Consider the following 19,509-nt stretch of genomic DNA (forward strand, 5'->3'; position numbering starts at 1 on the left):
AGCAATGTCTTTGTATGTGTACATTTTACCTTAGAATGAGCAGTGTTGTTGTTTGAGTATCTTTTACTTAGAATACATATATAAATACAAATAATTATTTCAAACATCGGCATTAATTCCCTTCTAGCTTGCCAATATACCAAAACACTTGTTCCCATAAGTGTCCAGGCTGTTCTTAGCCTTATGTGTACCTTCAACCTTAGAATAAGCAGTATCGTTGTACTTGTACCATTTACCTTGCAGTGAGCAGTATCATTGTATGTACACCTTTTACCTTAGATTGAGCAGTGTTATTGTATGTGTACCTCTTACCTAAGAGTGAGGAGTATTGTTGTATATGTAACTTTTACCATATTATCATTCGGGTTATTGTATGCGTACATTTTAACTTGGAATAATCAGTGTTGTTAGAATAAGCAGTGCTGTTGTATGTGTACCCTTTACCTACAAATGATCAGTGTTGTTTTATGTGTACCTTTTACATTAGAATAGCCAGTGTTGTTTTATCTGTACCTTTTACCTTAGAATGACAAGTGTTGTATGTGTACCTTTTACCTTAGAATGAGAAGTGCTGTTGTATATGTACCTTTTACCATAGAATGAGCAGAGTTGTTGCTTGTGTACCTGTTACCTCAGAATGAGCACTTTCCTAGCATGTGTAACATTTACCTTACAATGAAGAGTATCGTTGTATTGGGACCCTTTACCTTAGATTGAGCAGTGTCATTGTATTTGTACCATTTACCTTAGAATGAGGAGTGTTGTCATATGTTACCTTTTACCTTAGAAGGAGCAGTGTTGTTGTATGTGTACCTTTTACCTTAGAATTAGCAGTGTCATTCTATGTGTACCTTTTACCTTAGAGGGAGCAGTGTCATTACATTTGTACCTTTTACCTTAGAATGCACCTTTTACCTTAAAATGAGCAATGTCTTTGTATGTGTACCTTTTTACTTAGAATGAGTAGTGTTCTTGTATTTGTACCTTTTACCTTAGAAAGAGCAATGTCTTTGTATGTGTACCTTTTTCCTTATAATGAGCAGTGTTGTTGTATGTGTCCCTTTTACCTTAGAATTAGCAGAGTTGTTGCTTGTGTATGTATTATCTTAGAATGAGCATGTTTGTTGTATGTGTATCATTTACCTTAGAATGAGCAGTGTTGCTGTATGTGCACCTTTTACCTTACAATGAGAAGTCTTGTTGTATGCGTACCTTTTACCGTAGAATGAGCAGAGTTGTTGCTTGTATACCTGTTACTTTAGAATGAGCACTTTCATTGTATGTTACCTTTTACCTTAGAATGAACAGTATCATTGTATCTGGACCCTTTAACTTAGATTGAGCAGTGTCATTGTATTTGTACCTTTTACCTTAGAATGAGGAGTGTTGTCGTATGTGTACCTTTTACCTTAGAAGTAGCAGTGTTGTTCAATGTGTACCTTTTACCTTAGAAGGAGCAGTGTCCTTCTATGTCTACCTTTTACCTTAGAATGAACAGTGTCATTGTGTTTGTACCTTTTACCTTAGAAGGAGCAGTGTTGTTGTATGTGTAACTTTTACCTTAGAATGAGAAGTGTTATTGTACGTGTTCCTTTTACCTTAGAATGAGCAGAGTTGTTACTTGTGTATGTATTATCTTAGAATGAGCATGTTTGTTGTATGTGTATCATTTACCTTAGAATGAACAGTATTGTTGTATCTGGACCCTTTAACTTAGATTGAGCAGTGTCATTGTATTTGTACCTTTTACCTTTGAATGAGGAGTGTTGTCATATGTGTACCTTTTACGTTAGAAGGAGCAGTGTTGTTCAATGTGTACCTTTTACCTTAGAAGGAGCAGTGTAATTCTATGTCTACCTTTTACCTTAGAGTGAACAGTGTCATTGTGCTTGTACCTTTTACCTTAGAAGGAGCAGCATTGTTGTATGTGTAACTTTTACCTTAGAATGAGAAGTGTTATTGTATGTGTGCTTTTTACCTTAGAAGGAGCAGTATTGTTGTATGTGTACCTTTTACCTTAGAATGAGAAGTGTTATTGTATGTGTCCCTTTTACCTTAGAATGAGCAGAGTTGTTGCTTGTGTATGTATTATCTTAGAATGAGCATGTTTGTTGTATGTGTATCATTTACCTTAGATTGAGCAGTGCCATTGTATTTGTACCTTTTACCTTAGAATGAGCAGTATTGTTCTGTGTGTACATTTTACCTTAGAAGGAGCACTGTTGTTGTATGTGTACCTTTTTTATTAAAAGGAGCAGTGTCATTTTGTGTGTACCTTTTAATTTACAATGAGCAGTTCCATTGCATGTATACCTTTTACCTTAGAAAGAGCTGTGTTGTTGTATGTGTACCTTATACCTTTGAATGAACACTGTCATTGTATGTGTACCTTTAACTATAGAATGAGCAGTATCATTGTATATGTATCTTTTACCTTAGAATGAGGCAGTGTCATTGTATGTGTACCTTTTACCTTAGGATGAGCAGTGTTGTTGTTGTATGTGTACTTTTTCCTTAGAATGAGCAGTGTCCCTGTATTAATAGCTTTTACCATAGAATGAGATGGTTTGTTATATTTGTACCTTTGACCTTAGATTGAGTAATCTTGTTGTATGTATACATTTTACCTTAGATTGTGCAGTGTTGTTGTATATGTACCTTTTAGCTTAGAATAAGCATTGGCATTGTATGTGTGCCTTTTACCTTAGAATGAGCAGAGATATTGCTTGTGTACCTTTTACCTTAAAAAGAGCACTTTCATTTTATGTGTACCTTTTACCTTAGAATGAGCAATGTCTTTGTATGTGCACCTTTTTCCTTAGAATAAGCAGTGTTCCTGTATCTGCACCTTTTACCATTGAATACATACATAAATACAAAGAAATATGTCAAACATGAGCATTATTGCCCTTCTAGCTTGCCAATATACCAAAACTCTTTTCCCATAAGTGTCCAGGCTGTTCTTAGCCTTATGTGTACCTTTAACCTTAGAATGAGCAGTATCATTGTATCTGAACCTTTTACCTTACACTGAGTAGTGTTGTTGAATGTGTATCTTATACCTTAGAATGAGCAGTGTTTTGTTGTATGTGTACCTTTAACCTTAGGATGAGGGGATGAGCGGTGTTGTATGTGTACCTTTTACTTTAGAATGAGCAGTGTCGTTGTACGTGCATCTTTATGCATACCTTTTACCTTAGAATGAGGAGTGTTGTTGTACATGTATCTTTTACCTTAGAATGAGCAGTGTTGTTGTATGTGTACCCTTTACCTTAGAGTAAACAGTGTCATTGTATTTGTACCTTTTACCTTAGAATGAGGAGTGTTGTTGTATGGGTACCTTTTACTTGAGAATGAGCAGTGTTATTGTATGTTGACCTTGCATGTATAGCTTTTACTTTAGAATGGCGTTTTTTGTATGTGTACCTTTTACCTTAATTTAAGCAATCGTATGTGTACCTTGTATCTTAGATTGTGCAGTGTTGTTGCATGTGGACCTTTTAACATAGAATGAGAAGTGTTGTATGTGTACATTTTACCTCGGAATGAAGGGTGTTATTGTATGTGTACCTTTTACATTAGAATGAGCAGAGGTGTTGCTTGTGTACCTGTTACCTTAGAGTGAACACATTCATTGTATATGTGCCTTTTACCTTAGAAAGAGCAGTGTCGTTTCTTCAACTTTTACCTTAGATTGAGCAGTGTTGTTGTATTTGTACATTTTACCTTAGAATGAGCAGTGTTGTTGTATGTGTACCGTTTACCTTAGAGTGAGCAATGTCATTGTATTTGTACATTTTATCTTAAAATGAGCAGTGTTGTTGTATGCGTGTGTATCTTTTACTTTATAATGAGCAGTGTCATTATATTTGTACCTTTTACCTTAGAATGAGTGCTATTGTATGTGTTCCTTTTACCTTAGAATGAGCATAGATGTCGCTTGTGTGCCTTTACCTTAGAATGAGCACATTCGTTGTATGTGTACCTTTTTATATTAAAATGAGCAGTGTCATTATATTTGCACCTTTTACCTTAGACTGAGCAGTGCTGTTGTATATGTACCTTTAACTTAGAATGAGCAGTGTCATTGTAGTTGTACCTTTTATCTTAAATTGACTAGTGTTATTGTATGTGTACTCCTTAGCTAAGATTGACATATTTTTGTATGTGTAAGTTTTGCATGTTAATGAACAGGGTTGACATATGTGTACTTTTTAACTTAGAATGAGCAGTCTTGTTGTAGGTGTACCTTTAACCTTAGAATGAGCAGTTTTGTTGTATGTGTGCATTTTAAGTTACTGCGAGCAGTGTTATTGTATGTTAGCTGAGATGGAGGAGTATTGTTATACGTGTAACTTTTACCTTATAATGACCAGGGTTATCATATGTGTACCTTTTAACTTAGAAAGAGCAGTGTTGTATGTGTACCTTTAATCATCGAATGAGCAATATTGTTCTATGTGTACATTTTACCTTAGAAGGAGCACTGTTGTATGTGTTCCTTTTTCCTTAGAAGGTTCAGTGTCATTGTGTGTGTATCTTTTACTGTACATTGGGCATTTCCATTGCATTTGTACCTTTTACCATAAAATGAGCAGTGTCATTCTGTGTCTACCTTTTACCATAGAGTGAGCAGTTTCATTGTATTTGTACCTTTTACCTTAGAATGAGCAATGTTGTTATATGTGTTCCTTTTACCTTACAGTGAGCAGTGTTATTGTACTTGTACCTTTTATTATAGAATGAGGAGTGTTGTGTGTGTACATTTTACCTTAGAAGGTGCAGTGTCATTGTACAAAAAGCTATTACCTTAGAATGAGATATTTTGTTGTATGTGTACCTTTGACCTTAGATTGAGCAGTCTTGTTGTATGTGTACCTTTTACCTTAGATTGTGCAGTGTTTTTGTATGTGTACTCCTTAGCTAAGACTGAGGAGTATTGTTGTATTGTAAGTTTTAACTTTTAATGAACATGGATAACGTATGTGTACTTTTTAATTTAGAATGAGCAGTGTTGTTGTAGGTGTACCTTTAACCTTAGAATGAGGAGTTTTGTTGTCTGTGTACATTTTACTTTAGTAGGAGCAGTGTTATTGTATGTGTAGATCTTTGCTGAGATTGAGGAGTATTGTTGTATGTGTAACTTTTACCTTATAATGAGCAGGGTTATCATATGTGTTCCTTTTAACTTAAATAAAGCAGTGTTGTTGTATGTAGACCTTTAACATTTAGAATGAACAGTCTCGTTGTATGAGTTCATTCTAAATGTTAAAGGTCTACATACAACAAGACTGTTCATTCTAAATGTTAGAATGAACTCATACAACAAGACTGTTCATTCTATATGTTAAAGGTCTACATACAACAATACTTAGAATGAACAGTCTTGTTGTATGAGTTCATTTTACCTTAGAAGGAGCAGTGTTAATGTATGTGTACCTCACAGCTAAGAGTGAGGAGTAGTGTATGTGTACCTTTTACCTTAGAATGAGTGGTTCCATTGCATGTGTATCTTTTACCTTAGAATGAGCAGTGTTGTTGTATGTGTACCTTTTACCTTAGAATGAGCAGTGTTGTTGTATGTGTACCTTTTACCTTAGAATGAGCAGTGTTGTTGTATGCATACCTTTTATCATAGAATTAGCAGTGTTGTTGTAAGTGTACTTTTACCTTAGAATGAGCAGTGTTGTTGTATGTGTACCTTTTAAGTTAGAATGAGGTGTGTTGTATGTGTATCTTTTAACTTAGAATGAGGAGTGCTGTTGTATGTGTACCTTTTACCTTAGAATGAGCAGTGTCTTTGTTTATATATCTTTTACCTTAGAATGAGCAAAATTATTGTATGCATAACTTTTATTATAGAATTAGCAGTGTTGTTGTAAGTGTACTTTTTCCTTAGAATGAGCAGTGTTGTTGTATGTGTACCTTTTACCTTAGATTGTACAGTGTCATTGTATCTGTATGTTTTACCTTAAAATCATCAGTGTTGTATGTGTACCTTTTACCTTAGAATGAGCAGCATCATTGCATGTGTACCTTTAAACTAAGAACGAGTAGTGGCATTGTTTATATATCTTTTACCTTAAAATGAGTCATATCATTGTATGTGTAACTTTTACCTAAGAATGAGCAATGGTGTTGTATGCATACCTTTTATCATAGAATTAGCAGTGCTGTTGTATGTGTACTTTTTCCTTAGAATGAGGAGTGTTGTTGCATGTGTACCTTTTACCTTAGAATGAAGAATGTTGTATGTGTACCTTTTACCTTAGAATGAGCTGTGTTGTTGTATGTGTACCTTTTATCTTAATTTATGCAGTCTTGTTGTATGTGTACCATTTATTTAAGGTTGTGCAGTGTTGTATGTGTACCTTTTAACTTAGAATGAGAAGGGTTGTTGTATATGTACCTTTTACATTAGAATGAGGGGTCTTATTATATGTGTACCTTTTACCTTAGAATGAGCAGAGTTGATGCTTGTGTACCTGTTATCTTAGAATGAACACATTCGTTATATGTGCACCTTTTACCTTAGAAAGAGGAGTTTTGTATGTGTATCTTTTAGCTTAGAATGAGCATTGTTGTATGTGTATCTTGTACCTTTTAATGAGCATGGTTATTGTATGTGTAATCTTTTAACTTAGATAAAGCAGTGTTGTTGTATGTGGACCTTTAACATTAGAATGAGCAGTGTTGTTGTATGTGTTCATTTTACCTTAGAAGGAGCAGTGTTATTGTATGTGTACCTCACAGCTAAGATTGAGGAGTATTGTTGTATGTGTAACTTTTACCTTTTAATAAGCATGGTTTTCTTTTGTGTACCTTTTAGCTTAGAATGAGCATTGTTGTTGTTATGTGCATCTTTTACCTTAGAATGAGCAGTGTCATTGTATGTTGACATTTTATCTAGAATGAGCAGTGTTGTTGCATGTGTACCTTTTACCTTTGAATGAGCTGTTCCATTGCATGTGTACCTTTGACCTTAGAATGAACAGTGTCATTGTATTTGTACCTTTAACCTTAGAATGAGCAGTGTCATTGCATATGTTCCTTTTACCTTAGAATGAGCAGGGTCATTGTATGTGTATCTTTTTTTCTTAGAATAAGCAGTACTGTTGTACGCATACTATTTGTCTTCGAATGAGCAGTGTTTTTGCTGTATGTGTACTTTTTCCCTTAGAAAGAGTGGTGTCATTGTATGTGTACTTTTTACCTTAGAGTGAGCAGTGTCGCTGTATGTCTACGATTTACCTTACAATGAGCAATGTCATTGTATGTGCACCTTTTACCTTAGAGTGAGCAGTGTTGTTGTATTTGTATGTTTTACCTGAGTGAATAGTATCTTTGTATGTGCACCTTTTACCTTAGAATGAGCAGTGTCATTATATGTGTACCTTTTTCCTTAGTGTGAGCATTGTTTTTGTATGTGTACCTTTTACCTTAGAATTAGCGGTGTTGTTGTATGTGTACCGTTAACCTTACAATCATTCTATGTCTATCTTTTACTTTAGAATGAGCAGTGTCATTGTATTTGTACCTTTTACTTTAGAATGAGGAGTGTTGTATGTCAACATTTTAAGGGCAGTGTTATTTTATGTGTACTTCTTAGCTAAGATTGAGGAGTATTATTGTATGTTCAACTTTTACCTTATAATGAGCAGGGTTAGTGTATGTGTACCTTTTAACTTTAGAATGAGCAGTGTTGTTCTTTGTATACCTTTAACCTTAAAATGAGCAGTGTTCTTGTATGTCTATATTTTACCTTAAAAGGAGCACGGTTGTTGTATGTGTACCTTTTTCCTTATAAGGAGCAGTGTTGCTGTGTGTGAGCCTTTTACATTAGAATGAGCTGTTCCCTTGCATGTGTACCTTTTACCTTAGAATTTGTAGTGCTGTTGTATGTGTACCTTTTACCTTAGAATGAGGAATGTTGTTGTAACTGTACCTTTTACCTTAGAATGATGAGTGTTGTTATATGTGTACCTTTTACCTTTGAATGAGCAGTGTCGTTGTATGTGTACCTTTTATCTTAGAATGAGTAGTGCTGTTTTGTATGTGTACCTTTTACGTTAGCATGAGCAGTGTTGTTGTATGCGTACCTTTTATCTTAGAATGGGCAGTGCTGTTGTATGTGTACTTTTTCCTTAGAATGATCAGTTTCATTGTTTTTGTAGATTTTACGTTAAAATGAGCTTTTTTGTTGCATGTGTACCTCTGATCTTTGACTGAGTAGTCCTCTTGCATTTGTACCTTTTTCCATAGATTATGCAATGTTGTTGTATGTGCACCTTTTAGCTTAGAATCAGCAGTGTCATTGTATCTGTACTTTTACCTTAGAATGAGCAGTGTTGTATGTGTACATTTTACTTTAGAATGAGCAGTGTCATTGTATTCCAACCTTTTACCTTAAAATGAGGAATGTCTTTGTATGTGTACCTTTTCCCTTAGAATGAGCAGTGTTGTTGTATGTGTACCTTTTACCTTAGAATGAGCAATGTTTTTGTATGTGTACCTTTTACCTTAGAATACATACATGAATACAAATAAATATTTCAAACATGGGCATTAATGCCCTTCTAGCTTGCCAATATACCAAAACTCTTGTTCCCATAAGTGTCCAGGTTGTTGTACCTTTAACCTTAGAATGAGCAGTGTCATTGTACCTGAACATTTTACCTTAGTGTGTAGTGTTGTTTTATGTGAACCTTTTACCTTAGAATTAGCAGTGTCATTCTATGTGTACCTTTTACCTTAGAATGAGCAGTGTTATTATACGTGTACCTCTTAGCTAAGATTGAAGAGTATTGTTGTATGTGTAACTTTTACCTTATAATGAGCAGAGTTATCATATATGTACTGTTTAACTTATAATGAGCTGTGTTGTATGTTTGCCTTTTAATTTAGAATGAGCAGTGCTTTGCATGTATACCTTTTACCTTAGAATGAGCAGTTGTATGTGTATCTTTTACCATAGAATGAGCAGTGTTTTGTTGTATGTGTACCTATTTCCTTAGAATGAGCAGTGTCATTGTATGTCTGCCTTTACCCTTAGAATGAGCAGTGTTGTACATCTAGATTTTACTTTAGAATTAGCAGTGCTGTTGTATGTGTACCTTTTACCTTAGAATGAGCAATGTCATTCTGTGTCTACTTTTTACCTTTGAACGAGCAGTGCTGTTGTATGTTATGTGTACCTTTTACATCAATGTGAGCAGTGGCATTGTATTTGTACCTTTTACCTTAGAATGCACAGTGTCATTGTATGTTTCCCTTTTACCTTAGGCTGAGCAGCATTGCTGTATGTGTACCTTTTACCTTTGAATGAGCAGTGTCATTGTATGTGCACCTTTTATCTTAGAATGAGAAGTGCTGTTTTGTATGTGTACCTTTTACGTTAGAATGAGCAGTGTTGTTGTATGCGTACCTTTTATCTTAGAATGGGCAGTGAGTTGTATGTGTACGCTTTCCTTAGAATGATCAGTGTCGTCGTTTTTGTAGTTTTTACGTTAAAATGAGCTTTTTTGTTGCATGTGTACCTCTGATCTTTGACTGAGTAGTCCTCTTGCATTTGTACCTTTTTCCATAGATTATGCAATGTTGTTGTATGTGCACCTTTTAGCTTAGAATCAGCAGTGTCATTGTATCTGTACTTTTACCTTAGAATGAGCAGTGTTGTATGTGTACATTTTACTTTAGAATGAACAGTGTCATTGTATTCCAACCTTTTACCTTAAAATGAGGAATGTCTTTGTATGTGTACCTTTTCCCTTAGAATGAGCAGTGTTGTTGTATGTGTACCTTTTACCTTAGAATGAGCAATGTTTTTGTATGTGTACCTTTTACCTTAGAATACATACATGAATACAAATAAATATTTCAAACATGGGCATTAATGCCCTTCTAGCTTGCCAATATACCAAAACTCTTGTTCCCATAAGTGTCCAGGTTGTTCTTACCCTTGGGTGTACCTTTAACCTTAGAATGAGCAGTGTCATTGTACCTGAACATTTTACCTTAGTGTGTAGTGTTGTTTTATGTGAACCTTTTACCTTAGAATTAGCAGTGTCATTCTATGTGTACCTTTTACCTTAGAATGAGCAGTGTTATTCTATGTGTACCTCTTAGCTAAGATTGAAGAGTATTGTTGTATGTGTAACTTTTACCTTATAATGAGCAGGGTTATCATATATGTACTTTTTAACTTATAATGAGCTGTGTTGTATGTGTACCTTTAACCTTAGAATGAGCAGTTGTATGTTTACCTTTAACCTTAGAATGAGCAGTTGTATGTGTATCTTTTACCGTAGAATGAGCAGTGTTTTGTTGTATGTGTACCTATTTCCTTAGAATGAGCAGTGTCATTGTATGTCTGCCTTTACCCTTAGAATGAGCAGTGTTGTACATCTAGATTTTACTTTAGAATTAGCAGTGCTGTTGTATGTGTACCTTTTACCTTAGAATGAGCACTGTCATTCGGTGTCTTCTTTTTACCTTAGAGTGAGCAGTGCTGTTGTATGTGTACCTTTTACATCAGTGTGAGCAGTGGCATTATATTTGTACCTTTTACCTTAGAATGCACAGTGTCATTGTATGTTTCCGTTTTACCTTAGGCTGAGCAGCATTGCTGTATGTGTACCTTTTACCTTAGAATGTGCACTCTCATTGTATCTATTCTTTTTACCTTATAATGAGTAATGACCTCACCTGTGTAGCTTTTACGTTAAAATGCCCTGTTTTGTTGTGTGTATACCTTTAACCTTAGATTGAGCAGTCTTGTATGTGTACCATTTACCTTAGAATGAGCAGTGTTATTGTATGTGTATCTTTTACCTTAGAATGAGCAGAGTTGTTGCTTGTGTACCTTTTACCTTAGAATGAGCATGCTTGTTGTATGTGTACCTTTACCTTAGATTGAGCAACGTCTTTGTATGTGTACCTTTTTCCTTATAATGAGCAGTGTTTTTGTATGTATACCTTTTATCTTAGAATAAGCAGTGTTGTTGAATGTGTACTTTTTACCTTCAAATACATACATAAATACAAAGAAATATGCAAACATGGGCATTATTGCCCCTCTACCTTGCCAGTATACCAAAACACTTGTTCCTGTAAGTGTCCAGGCTGTTCTTAGCCTTATGTGTACTTTCAAACTTAGAATACGCAATATTGTTGTACTTGTACCTTTTATCTTACAGTGAGCAGTGTCATTGCATGTGCACCTTTAACTTAGATTGAGCAGTATTACTGTATGTGCACCTCTTACCTAAGATTGAAGAGTATTGCTGTATATGTAACTTTTACCTTATCATTTGGATTATCATATGTGTACCTTTTAACTTGGAATAATCAGTGTTGCTAGAATGAGCAGTACTGTTGTATGAGTACCTTTTACCTTAGAATGATCAGTGTTGTTTTATCTGTACCTTTTACCTTAGAATGAGCAGTGTTGTTGTATGTGTACCTTTTACCTTAGAATGAGAAGTGTTGACGTTCTTCATCTTTCGGTGTTGCAGGCATCATATTTGGGTTATACCTACCAGGGTATCCCTCAGCCGGCCCGAATACCACAGACTTAGTATTTCTGCATCCATTGCTGTCACTTGAATACTGATGTCAGGGCATCAGTGGTATAAAGGAAGGCATCCAACGCCATTATATCAGTCTTTCTTGCCGTGGAGCCTGAAGCATTAGCAGATCACATGAGTGCCGGTCTGCTGCTACCTGAGTTTCATTTCTGAATTGAAGTTGAAGTCTTCGAAAGCTAAGTACCCCATTGGCCAAAATTGCTCAGTGGAAAGAGCTGCTCAAAGACCTGGCCTTTGTAAAGGACCTACTAACCTCCCTAGGGTACACAATCAATGAAAAGAAATCCCAACAGGTACCCACCAAAAGGATAATCTTCCTGGGAGCAAGACTGGACAAGGCATTCCTGATGGCATACCTTACACAAGAGAAGCACATTTTCCTATCAGCTTACTTCTCTCAACTTGCCATCAGGCCCCAGCTTTCTGCAAGGGAAATCCTGCAAGCCCTGGGGTTCATGGCCTCTTGCATACTTCTCTTTCCATATGTCAGACTTCATATAATGAAACTTCAGTTGTACCTAAAGAGCCTTTGGTGTCAACACTTTCAGGATATGGAAACTCTTTTGCCTATAATTCCTTGCCTGAGGAAGGAATTTCTGTGGTGGGCAACAGCATGCTTCCACAACAAGGGACTGCCCTTCTCCACACTCCCTGCCACCCAGACATTCACCACAGATGCATCAGACTATGCTTGGGTTGCACACCTGGATGGCAGGTGCATACAGGTCCAATGGAACCCCCAGCAACTCCCCCTGCACATCAATCTAAAAGAGATGTTGGCTGTGCAGCAGGTCTTAATAAGTTTCAAGCACCTTCTTTTTCCAGGGGGTTCTCCTGATCAAGACAGACAGCACCACAGGGATGTGGTACATCAACAAGCAGGTAGGGACTCTCTCCTACCCAATGTGCATGCTGGCCATGGCCTCTTTGGTTCACAGCCTCTTCCATGCAAACACACCTGTTAGCTCAATACCTGCCAGGCTCTCTCAACTCCCTGGAAGACCAATTAAGAAGACTGCTCATTGGACCCCTACGAATGGAAGCTCAACAGAAACACCTTCTTCTTAATAACTCAGAAATGGGGAACCTCGGAGGTTGACCTCTTCGCATCCCACACCAACCAATAGCTCAACAAATTCTGCACCAGGGAACATCACTGCATGGCTTGGAAGGTGGATGCCCTGTCCTTCCCCTTGGTAAACCTCTCGGTCTATGCCTTTCCTCCCCTACCTCTCATTCCCAGAGTTCTGCTCAAAATAAGGGAGGAAAAACCAAGGACAATTCTCATAGTTCCAGACTGGCCAAGACAGCACTGGTACGCCTTGCTGTACAGTCTGTCCCTGCTGCCTCCATGAAATCTTCCACAGATTTCAAACCTCCTAACCCAGAGGGAAAGGAAACTCATGCACCCCCAATTGCAAACACTCAATTTAGCAGCTTAGTTTATACCCTAGCCCCTAACCAATCTGCCATCCTCAGTAAACAGGTTCTGGAGATTATCCGAGAGGCCAGATGCCCTAGCACCAGAAAGTCTTATGCAGATAAATGGAAAAGGTTCTGCACCTGGATCCAGGCTTAGGAAGCCAGTACGGCACAGCCCTCCCTCCCTCTCATCCTGGATTACTTAGCTGACCTACTACACAGTTGTGTCTCATTCTCCTCTATAAAAATTCATGCCTCTTCTATTTCAGCTCACTTTCCCACTAAGCAGCCTCTCTTTTCACACCCTCTGATTAAACAGTTCCTCAGAGGTGCTAGCAAATTTAGCCCCCACCCCCAGAAGGGCTAGCAACTTTAGGCTCCCCAGAAGGGCACCAACACCAGCTTGGGACCTTAACTTTATCTTGGAAAAGCTCACCCTGCCCCCCCTTACTAACCAGCTTCCTCTGCAGAGCTAAAATTTCTCTCCTAGAAGACAGCCTTCCTCCTGGCCATCACTTCAGCCAGGAGAGTCTCTGAGCTGCAAGCACTCATCTTCCATGCAGACTAGGTATCCCTCATAAATTATCCATCCTTCATGCCCGAGGTGGTTTTCAGTGGGGCTCTCAACCAATCCATTCATTTACCCACCTTCTTTCCTAACCCCCAAAACAAGGGGGAAAGGATTCTGCACTCTCTAGATGTGCACAGACAGCTAAGATACTATCTGGACAGGACTAAACCTTTCAGGAAGTCTGATCAATTGCTGGTTAGCTTTGCTTCAGGTGCAGAAGGCAAAGCCATCTCCAAGCAAACCATTTCCAAATGGATAGCACACTGCATCTATTTCTGATACAAAGAGCATGACAAGCCTCCTCCCAAGGGAGTCAGGACACACTCCACCAGAGCAGCCTCCACCTCTGCAGCTTTCATCAGAGGAGTACCCACCAGTGACATCCTGGAGGCTGCCACCTGGATATTTGTTCATACCTTTACCAAGCATTACCACCTGTCTCTCATCTCTAAATCCAGGGCAGGGTTTGCCCCTGCAGTCTTGCAAGGCATGCTAGCCAGCCCCTAGGTTCCTGGACTGCCTCCACCCATTTTTCTCAGCTTTGGGAATCTATCCGAATGTGATGACTGCAACAGTGAAACATGAAGAACATAATACAGTTGTGTACACTTACCATAAATGTAGATGTTCGTGTGTATTCACTGTTGCAGCCCTGGTTTCCCTCCCTCCAGCCCCCTTTCTCTTTTTCTTTTTTCTTTGTGGTTTCCTTTTCCTTACAAGGGATATTTTGGTATTTATTTTCCACTGGTTGGGTTTTTCCACCAGAGCCTGGCCTCCTACTTTGGGGGCTCCTGACAGGTTAGGGGAAGAAAAACTGATGTAATGGCATTGGATGCCTTCTGTTACACCACTGACACCCTGACATTAGTCATCAAGCAGCAGCAACTGACACAAAAATACTAAGTCTATGATATTTGGTCCGGCCGAGGGTGACCCTGGCAGGGATAACCCAAATGTGTTGACTGCAACAGTAAATAAACTCGAACATCTACATTTATGGCAGGTGTACACAACTGTACTTTGTATGCGTACCTTTTACTGTAGAATGAGCAGAGTTGTTGCTTGTGTACCTGTTACCTTAGAATGAGCACATTCGTTGTATTTGTTCCTTTTACCTTAGAATGAACAGTATCATAGCTCCACCTTTTACCTTAGATTTAGTAATGTTGTTGTATGTGTACCTTTTACCTTAGAGTGAGCAGTGTCACTGTATGTGTACCTTTTACCTTAGAATGAGCAGTGTCATTCTCTGTCTACCTTTTACCTGAGATTGAACAATGTATCAGAGTTGTTGTTTTACCTTAGAGTGAGCAGTGTCATTCTATTTATATCTTTTACCTTAGAATGAGGAGTGTTCTTGTATGTGTTCCTTTTATCTTAGAATGAACAGTGTTCTTGTATGTGTACCGTTTACCTTAGAATGTGCGGTTCCATTCCATGTGTACTTTTTACCTTAGAATTAGCAGTGTTGTTGTATGTGTACCTTTTACCTTAGAATGAACATTGTCATTGTATTTCTACCTTTTACCTTAGAAAGAGGAGTGTTGTTTTATGTGTACCTTTGACCTGTGAATGAGCAGTGTCATTATATGGGCACCTTTTATTTTAGAATGAGCAGTGTTGTTGTATGTGTACCTTTTACTTTAGAATGAGTGGTTCCATTGCATGTGTACCTTTTACCTTAGAATGAGCAGTGTTGTTGTATGTGTACCTTTTACCTTAGAATGAGTGGTTCCATTGCATGTGTACCTTTTACCTTAGAATGAGCAGTGTTGTTGTATGTGTACCTTTTACCTTAGAATGAGTGGTTCCATTGCATGTGTACCTTTTACCTTAGAATGAGCAGTGTTGTTGTATGTGTACCTTTTACCTTAGAATGAGTGGTTCCATTGCATGTGTACCTTTTATCTTAGAATGAGCAGTGTTGTTGTATGTGCACCTTTTACCTTAGAATGAGCAGTGTTGTTGTATGTATACCTTTTACCTTAGAGTGAACAGTGTCATTGTATATGTACCTTTTACCTTAGAATGAACACTGTCATTGTATTTCTACCTTTTACCTTAGAATGAGGAGTGTTGTTTTATGTGTACCTTTGACCTGTGAATGAGCAGTGTCGTTATATGGGCACCTTTTATCTTAGAATGAGCAGTGTTGTTGTATGTGTACCTTTTACTTTAGAATGAGTGGTTCCATTGCATGTGTACCTTTTACCTTAGAATGAGCAGTGTTGTTGTATGTGTACCTTTTACCTTAGAATGAGTGGTTCCATTGCATGTGTACCTTTTACCTTAGAATGAGCAGTGTTGTTGTATGTGTACCTTTTACCTTAGAATGAGTGGTTCCATTGCATGTGTACCTTTTATCTTAGAATGAGCAGTGTTGTTGTATGTGCACCTTTTACCTTAGAATGAGCAGTGTTGTTGTATGTATACCTTTTACCTTAGAGTGAACAGTGTCATTGTATATGTACCTTTTACCTTAGAATGATGACTGCTGTTGTATGTGTAGCTTTTACCTTAGAATGAGCAGTGTTGTTGTATGTATACCTTTTACCTTAAAGTGAACAGTGTCATTGTATATGTACCTTTTACCTTAGAATGATGAGTGTTGTTGTATGTGTACCTTTTACCTTAGAATGAGCAGTATTTTTGCATGTGTACCCTTTACCTTAAAATGAGGAGTGTCATTGTATGTTCATAGATTCATAGGTTCATAGATGTGTACTAGGCTAACAGCCCTGGAGCCTTTACAAGACTAGCGCATAGGATTACCCTGGCATCGTGCCACCCAACCTTAGTTCCCAGTGCATCATTTGAGTAGTGCCACTGGAGTGATGCCTGGGATGAATTTTTTATTTCCCATCCAATCATCAAGATTTTTCTTGAAGAGGGCCAGTGAGGTGCTCAATTTGACATGTATGGGAAGTCTCTGGGTTATGAACCTGTCCCCCCAGCATGTTCTATTGATTGTGGTAATGAGGTTGAAGTCTCTGGAGTGTGTGGTTTGGAGGGATTGGGATTTCTTTAGATGTAGCATTTCTAACAGAGCTGGGTCAGACATGGCTTTGTAAGCCAAGCAAAAATCGCTTCTAAGTAGGCGATATGAGACAGAGAGTACTTGGAGTTTTTTGAGTCTGTCCATATAGGACAAGTTTTTAAGGCCTAGGATCCTCTTTGTGAGGTACTTTTGTGGCATCTCTAGTTGTTGCAGGTGTCTAGTGAGGTACATGCCAAATGGGACATTGCATTCAATGATTGGCCTAATGAGGGAAGAGTAGTGGGAGACAATGACCTCTTCCTTCCTGGATGCAAAACACTTAGTAATGAGATGTGCCGCATAGAAGGACTTTCTGGGCACAGTGGCAATGTGATGGTCAAAAGAGAGGTTGCTGTCAACCTGTGTCCCCAGATCCCTTATAACTCCTTCTGTGTTCAGTCGACTACAATCAATGTGGTAATTCATCGGAACTGGGTTTTTCCCAAAGGGGATGATTTCACATTTTTTGGCATTGAGCTTAAGGCCGTGGTTCTGACACCAGTCGTTGGTCTCAGTGAGCCCTTTCTGTAGGATGTCGGTGTCATTGTATTTGTATTTGTGAGTGGTGTCATTGTATTTGTACTTTTTACCTTAGAATGAGCAATCATTATATGTATGCTTTTTACCTTATAATGAGCAATGACCTCTAGCTTTTAATTTAGAATGACATATTTTGTTGTATATGTACCTTTTACCTTAGAATGAGGGGTTTTATTGTATGTGTACATTTTACCTTAGATTGAGAAGAGTTTTTACTTGTGTACCTGTTACCTTAGACTGAACATGTCCATTGTATGTGTAGCTTTTACCTTAGAAAGAGCAGTGTCGCTGTTTCTTCACCTTTTACCTTAGCTTGAGCAGTGTTGTTGTATATGTACCTTTAATCTTAGAATGAGCAGTGTCATTGTACTTGTACCTTTTACCTTAGAGTGTGCTGTGTTGTTGTATGTGAACCTTTTACCTGAGAATTAGCAGCATCGTTCTATGTGTACCTTTTACGTTAGAATGAACAGTGTTATTGTATGTGTACCTTTTAGCTAAAATTGGAGAGTGTTGTTGTATGCATAACTTTTATCATATAATGAGCAGGGTTATCTTATATGTACCTATTAACTTATAATGAGCAGTGTTGTTGTAAGTGTAGATTTTACTTTAAAATTAGCAGTGCTGTTGTATTTGTACCTTTTACATTAGAATGAGGAGTGTTGCTGTATGTGTACCTTTTATCTTAGAGTGAGCAGTGTCGTATGTGTTCCTTTTACCTTAGGCTAAGCAGTTTTGTTATATGTGTATCTTTTACCTTAGAATGAGGAGTGTTGCTGCATGTGTACCTTTTACCTTAGAATGCACAGTGTCGTTGTATGTGTACCTTTTACCTTAGAATGAGCACTCTCATTGTATCTATTCTTTTTACCTTATAATGAGCAATGACCTCGCCTGTGTAGCTTTTACCTTAGAAAGCCCCATTTTCTTCTATGTGTACCTTTAATGTTAGCTTGAGCAGTGTTATTGTATGTGTACCTTTTACTTTAGAATGAGCAGAATTGTTGCTTGTGTACCTGTTACCTTTGAATGAGCACTTTCGTTGTATGTGTACCTTTCACATTAATATAAGTAGTATTCCTGTATGTGTACCTTTAACCTTATAATACATACATAAATACAAAGAAATATTTTGAACATGGGCCTTACTGCCCTTCTAGCTTGCCAATATACCAAAACACCTGTTCCCTAAAGTGTCCAGGCTGTTCATAGCCTTATGTATATCTTTAACCTTAGAATGAGCAGTGTCATTGTATGTGTACCTTTTACATTAGATTGAGCAGTGTTATTGTATGTGTACCTCTTAGCAAAGATTGAGGAGTTTTGTTGTATATATAACTTGTACCTTAGATTGAGCAGGGTTATCATATGTCTACCTTTTAACTTATAATAAGCAGTTTCATTGTATTTGTACCTTTTACCTTAGAATGAGGAGTGTTGTATGTGTACCTTTTACCTTAGAATGAACAGTGTTGTTGTATTTCTACCATTTACCTTAGAATGAGCAGTGCTTTTGTATGTGTACCCTTTACCTTAAAATGAGCAGTGTCTGTTCGTAGGTTCATAGGTGTATACTAGGCTAATGGCCCTTGAGCCTTTACAAGCCTAGTCCATAGGATTACCCTGCCATCATGCCACCTGACCTTAGTTCCCAGTGCCTCTGTCAAGTAGAGCCACTGGAGTATTTGTACTTTTTACCTTAGAATGAGGAGTGTTGTTGTATGTGTACCTTTTACATTAGAATGAGCACACTCATTGTATGTATATTTTTACCTTATAAGGATGAATGACCTTGCATGTGTAGCTTTTACTTTAGAATGACACATTTTGTTGTATGTGTACTTTTTACCTTAGTTTAAGCAGTCTTGTTGTATGTGTACCTTTTATCTTAGATTGTAGTTTAAGCAGTCTTGTTGTATGTGTACCTTTTATCTTAGATTGCACAGTGTTGTTGTATGTGTACCTTTTAACTTAGAATTAGAATTGTTGCTGTATTTGTACCTTTTAAATTGGAATGAGCTGTGTCATTGTATGTGCACCTTTTACCTTAGATTGAGCAGTGTTATTGTATGTGTACCTCTTAGCTAAGATTGAGGAATATTTTTGTATGTGTAACTTTTACCTTTTAATGAGCAGGGTTATGATATGTGTACCTTTTAACTTAGAATGTGCAGTGTCGTTATATGGGCACCTTTTACCATAGAATGAGCAGTGTTGTTGCATGTGTACATTTAACCATAGAATGAGCAGTGTTGTATGTGTAGTTTTTACCTTAGATTGAGCAGTGTCATTGTATGTGTACATTTTATCTTAGACTGAGCAGTCTTATTGTATTTGTACCTCTTAGCTAA

The 19,509-nt window shown here is 37.5% G+C and overlaps 1 protein-coding gene across 7 annotated transcripts in view; it reads left to right on the plus strand.

Moving 5' to 3' along the window:
- SLC8A1 (solute carrier family 8 member A1) overlaps positions 1 to 19,509 on the plus strand; it is a 2,780,038-nt gene that overhangs the window by 2,401,026 nt on the left and 359,503 nt on the right. The window lies entirely within an intron of this gene.

Source organism: Protopterus annectens, chromosome 1.part2, assembly GCF_019279795.1.
Source record: "Protopterus annectens isolate FY-2018-M chromosome 1.part2, PAN1.0, whole genome shotgun sequence".
In the NCBI taxonomy this organism is placed as follows: domain Eukaryota; kingdom Metazoa; phylum Chordata; order Ceratodontiformes; family Protopteridae; genus Protopterus; species Protopterus annectens.